Here is a 6,000-nt window from a genome sequence, read left to right on the forward strand (position 1 = left end):
AGTTTATTCCGGCGACCGCGGTGGGTGAGACGGAGCGATCGGTGAGTAGGAGGGACCTCTTGAGGTGGATGGTACAGACTGGGCGAAGTGAGAACAGAGTACTGGGCTGAAGAAAACATGGAGCTAAGTGTTTGAAGCATTCGTTGTTGAAACAACTGTGTTGATATGTATTATTGCTGCCTTGAAGAGATTGTTTACATTGAGAAGTCATTGGGAACGTATTGAAAAGAGGAAGGAGTGTGCTGAAAGGTCGTGGTCTAGACGTTTTCATATGGTCATCCTCTGCACTGACCCTTTCTACTATCCAGGACTTATTTCCCGGCCCAACGTGGTGATCCTGACCCTAATTCACCGTGAGTGTGTGTGGAGTACAGTGGGTGAGTCTTTTTTTGATGTGTGTCCACCTGAAGAATTATAGTGTTGTGCTGTGCAAACGTTGTCAGCGATCCCTCCCCAGGTCGAAGAGAAAGCCCTGCATTAGAGGAAGCGCTAAAACCGACGTCTGTCTAACTACGGAGCTGTGAGTTGTATCTACCCAAGTGGACCGCCGGTATACTCACCTGTATGCCCAAAGCCAAGAGCCCAGTGTACCACCTGTATACTCACCTGTATGCCCAAAGCTAAGAGCCCAGTGTACCGCCTGTATACCCACCTGTACGCCCAAAGCTAAGAGCCCAGTGTACCGCCTGTATACTCACCTGTATGCCCAAAGCTAAGAGCCTCACCTGTATGCCCAAAGCTAAGAGCCCAGTGTACCGCCTGTATGTTCACCTGTACGCCCAAAGCTAAGAGCCCAGTGTACCGCCTGTATACTCACCTGCACGTCTAAAGCTAAGAGCCCAGTGTACCGCCTGTATACTCACCTGTATGCCCAAAGCTAAGAGCCCAGTGTACCGCCTGTATACTCACCTGTATGCTCAAAGCTAAGAGCCCAGTGTACCGTCTGTATACTCACCCGTATGCCTGAAGCTAAGAGCCCAGTGTACCGTCTGTATATTCACCTGTAAGCCAAGGCTCGTACGAAGAAGAGAGAGAGCTGGGAAGATCCGGTGAGAGTCAAAAGTGACTCAGATTCTAAAGCCAAGAGCCCAGTGTACCGCCTGTATACTCACCTGTAAGCCTAGGCTTGTACAAAGAAGAGAGAGAGCTGGGAAGATCCGGAGAGTCAGAAGCGACTCAGATCCCAAGGCCCCAGTCCTAGAGGGCTGGTTCCCCCTCTTTTAGTATCCCTTCCCCCCCTTTCCTATAAATCTCTTTTTAAATTAATAAACATTGTTTTTAACTTACCTGTCCTCGTCTGTCTGGTCATTGGCGTGTTTCTGGGACCTCCTCGGGGTGGAAACTGGGGGAGGAGCGGGACTCGCGCTAAGTGGCGGTCCGCTCCGGCCTGGGCTCTTAGCTTTGGGCTTACAGGTGGGTATACAGGCGGTACACTGGGCTCTTAGCCTTGGGACGTACAAGTGAATATACAGGCGGTCCACTTGGGTAGATACAACTCACAGCTCCGTAGTTAGACAGATGTCGGCTTTAGCGCTTCCTCTAATGCAGGGCTTTCTCTTCGACCTGGGGAGGGATCGCTGACAACGTTTGCACAGCACAACACTATAATTCTTCAGGTGGACACACATCAAAAAAAGACTCACCCACTGTACTCCACACACACTCACGGTGAATTAGGGTCAGGATCACCACGTTGGGCCGGGAAATAAGTCCTGGATAGTAGAAAGGGTCAGTGCAGAGGATGACCATATGAAAACGTCAAGACCACGACCTTTCAGCACACTCCTTCCTCTTTTCAATACGTTCCCAATGACTTCTCAATGTAAACAATCTCTTCAAGGCAGCAATAATACATATCAACACAGTTGTTTCAACAACGAATGCTTCAAACACTTAGCTCCATGTTTTCTGTTTCATATATTTATTGGTATGCACACAAAGGACAATGACAGCACTTGGATAACAATAACAAACATACTTGCGTACAACTTTTTTTTTTTTTTTTAAAGATGAAAGAAAAAAAGAAAAACAAAAATTAAAAAAAGGATAAAAATAAAAAACACAAACAAAACAAATAATAATAATTAAATAAAATAATAATCAGTTAAAAAAAAAAAAAAAAAAAAAAAAAAAAGGGGTGTGTTGGAGTGAAGCCTAGTTAGTCTGGAAAAATTGCATAAATGGTTGCCACTTATTGTAAAATTTGGCGAGATTCCCTTGTTTGGAGTATCTTATTTTTTCCAGTTTTAGAAAGGACATGACATCAGTGATCCAAAGTGTGTTGGACGGGGCAATTGTTGCTTTCCAGTTAAGAAGGAGATGGCGTCTCACTATCAAAGAAGTGAAAGCCAGGACCTCCAACTGCACTGAAGAAAAGCGGTGGTATTCTTGAGGAGTACCAAAAATGGCTATATGCGGAGAGATATCAATGGTCTTAAGGAGCACTTTAGACATTGTGTCGAAATAAGTTTGCCATATATTTTCTAGAGTTGGGCAGAAGAAAAACATATGTGCAAGATTACAGGGCGAGCCAGAACATTTGTCACAGACATCAACTATATTAGGGAAAATTTGTGAAAGTCGGGTTTTAGAAAAGTGACATCTGAACACCACTTTAAATTGTATTAAGGTCAAGCGGGCACAGATTGAGGCTTTGTGAATGCCATTTAAAACACAGTCCCACCAGTCAACCTCAAAGGCCAAACCAAGCTCTTTCTCCCATGCCTCCCTCGTCCTTGTGGTTAGATGATCATCATAGGACTGGATAATACCATACACTTTTGAAATTAAAGATCTTTGTGAACAATTCAATCTTAAAAGACTGTCCCATGTCTGCTCCGGAGGAAGTTGTGGAAAGTTAGAAAATAAAGATTTTACACAGTTCCTAATTTGAAAATACCTAAAAAGATGCGAAGGTGGGAGGCTGAACTCGTTAATCAAATCTGTAAAAGAACAAAAAACCCCGTCTTTATAAAAATCCTTAAAACATTTCAGACCCTTATCATGCCATAGAGTGAAATTAGAGTCAGTAAGTGCAGGTTTGAACGCATAGTTCCTCAACAGTGGACTTGATATGGCAGGAGTAAGAAATTTAAAATGCTTCCTAAACTGAAACCATATCTTTAATGTGGAAATGACCACTGGGTTGCTGGTAAAGCCAGAGGGGTTGACTGAGGCCGCGCCAGCCAGTATCGCCATTAAAGAGGATGAAGGACATGATTGTGTTTCCAGCTGACACCAAGGTATGTTGACCAGTTCTAGCCAGAACATAGTTTTACTTATATTTGTAGCCCAATAATAAACTTTGAAATTTGGTAGAGAGAGGCCGCCGTTAAATTTACAATTCTGAAGTACTTTTAGCGTAACTCTAGGTGTCTTACCATTCCACAAAAATTGAGATATAATTGAATCAATGCTTTTGAAAAAACTTTTAGATAAAAATATAGGTATGCACTGGAAAAGAAACAGTAGTTTTGGGAGGACATTCATTTTTACCACGTTAATTCTACCAATCAGGGAAAGAGGGAGGGGCCCCCATCTTTGGAAATCGGCCTTAATCTCAGTCAATAAGGGAGAAAAGTTTACAGCATAAAGAGACTTATAGGACCTGGCCACATGAACCCCCAGATACTTAAATCCTGAAGGACTCAGTTTGAAGGGAATATCAGATTGAGAAAGCTGTATTGCTAGGTCATTGACCGGGTAGCATTCGCTCTTCGAGACATTGATCTTGTATCCTGAAAACGAACCGAATCTATGAAAAAAAGAAAGAATAACAGGGCACGACCCCACTGGATTTGTGACATATAGTAGCAGATCATCAGCATATAAAGAAAGTTTGAATTCAACAAGGGAACGCGTAATGCCCTTAAAAATGGGGAACGATCTCAAATAAATGGACAAAGGTTCTATTGCAAGGGCAAAGAGAAGGGGAGAAAGAGGGCAACCCTGTCTGCAGCCACGATTCAAAGGGAAAGAACTAGATTGAAAGTTATTAGTTGTAATACTGACGGAAGGTAATGTATAGAGAAGGCGTATCCATGATATAAAAACGTTACCAAAACCAAATTTCCTCAAAACTGCGAACAAGTAACTCCATTCCACTCTATCGAACGCCTTTTCTGCGTCAGCAGAGATTACAACTTCTGGAGTGGCAGCAGCTCCTTTCGTATAGATAACATTTAATAATGTACGGACATTATAAAAAAGCTGACGTCCTTTTATGAAGCCTGTCTGCTCTTGAGATATAATTGTTGGAAGCACTTTCTCTAGACGACGTGCCAAAGCTTTCGCGAGAACCTTGGTATCTACATTCATCAAAGAGATAGGTCTATAAGAAGTACAAAGTTCGGGATCCTTGCCCTTTTTCAAAAGAACACTAATAGAAGCCCGTCTTAAAGTGAAAGGAAGAGAGCCATTTGACAGAGATTCTACATAAACACCATGTAACAGCGGAATGAGTTGATTGTGGAATGCCTTGAAGAATTCAACAGGGAACCCATCTGGCCCAGGTGCCTTATTATTTTGCATATTTTGTAGAGCCAATGAAAGTTCTTGCGTGGTCAGTGGAGAGTCCAATTGATCAATTGCATCTGTGCTCATATCCGGAAAGTCTAGATCTTGCAAAAACGCATCCATATCAGTCAAGTCCGATGGAATTTCAGAACTATACAAAGATTTGTAAAAGGATGAAAATACTGAATTAATAAGGTCGGGTTCCTCCACCAGCGTCCCCGACTCATCTCTGACACGGGGTATTAAACGTGAGGCTGCTTGTCGGCGCATTTGGTGAGCTAATAATCTTCCAGATTTGTCTCCATATTCGTAGTATTTGGCCCGAGAGTGTAGAAGTAACCGCTCTGCTTCATTAGTTGTAATCAATTCTAACTCTGTTTTCAGCACTACACGCCGCTTTAATAAATCAGGAGACGTGGAAGTGGCAAGCTGTCGATCCACAGACTCCAGATCATCTGATAATTTCTGAATAGTTGACATTCTTAATTTCTTCAAATGAGCAGAATATGAAATAATCTGACCCCGTAAGTAGGCCTTTAGAGATTCCCACAGGAGTGTCTTAGAAATGGGTTCCGATTCGGATTGGTTGAGAGATATAAAATCCTCAATAGTACTTATGATAAATTTATGGAATTTGACATCAGACAAAAGAGATATGTTAAATCTCCAGTGGGTGTAGTAAGGAGATTCAGACGAGAACTGAATGTCCAAGGTTAAAGGCAAGTGATCTGAAATAATGATAGGATGATAACGAATATCTGTCACTTTGGGCATCAGTCTGGTATCAATAAAAAAATAATCGATACGGGAAAATGTCTGGTGCACATGTGAATAAAAGGAGTATTGTTTGTCGGTAGGATTACGAACCCTCCAGGGGTCAATGTAGCCGTTGTTGGACATAAAGCTACTGAGAGTTCTAGCCATTTGTGACTGATTTAAGCTGACTTTAGAACGGTCTAGCTGAGAATTCACAGCACAATTCATGTCCCCGCCAAATATAAAAAATACATCATTTAATGATGGTAGTTTCTTAAACAGATTATTAAAAAAACCAGGATTGTCAAAATTTGGTGCATATACGTTGATAAGTAGAACTGGAATCTGGTATATAGTGCCTAAAATGATCAAATACCTGCCGTCCTTGTCAGAAATGATTTTGGTCTGTGTAAATGGAACTGATTTGCTAATCAGAATGGCAACCCCTCTGGCCTTAGAATTAAAGCTGGAATGGAATACCTCCGCAACCCAGGGACATCTCAACCGTGTCTGATCGTTATTTCGCATGTGTGTTTCCTGCAAAAAAACAATATCAGGCTTTAAGCGCTTTAAGTGAGAGAAGACCTTTGAGCGTTTGACAGCACTCCCTAAACCCTTGATATTCCAACTGATAAATCTCGCATTTAAAGCTTTAGTACTTGTCATGTTTGGTTTATATCATAACCGGAATTGCAACCACAATTTGACCTCCAACACAGAGGGGAAAGA

This window comes from Pseudorasbora parva, chromosome 16 (genome assembly GCF_024679245.1).
Source record: "Pseudorasbora parva isolate DD20220531a chromosome 16, ASM2467924v1, whole genome shotgun sequence".
In the NCBI taxonomy this organism is placed as follows: domain Eukaryota; kingdom Metazoa; phylum Chordata; class Actinopteri; order Cypriniformes; family Gobionidae; genus Pseudorasbora; species Pseudorasbora parva.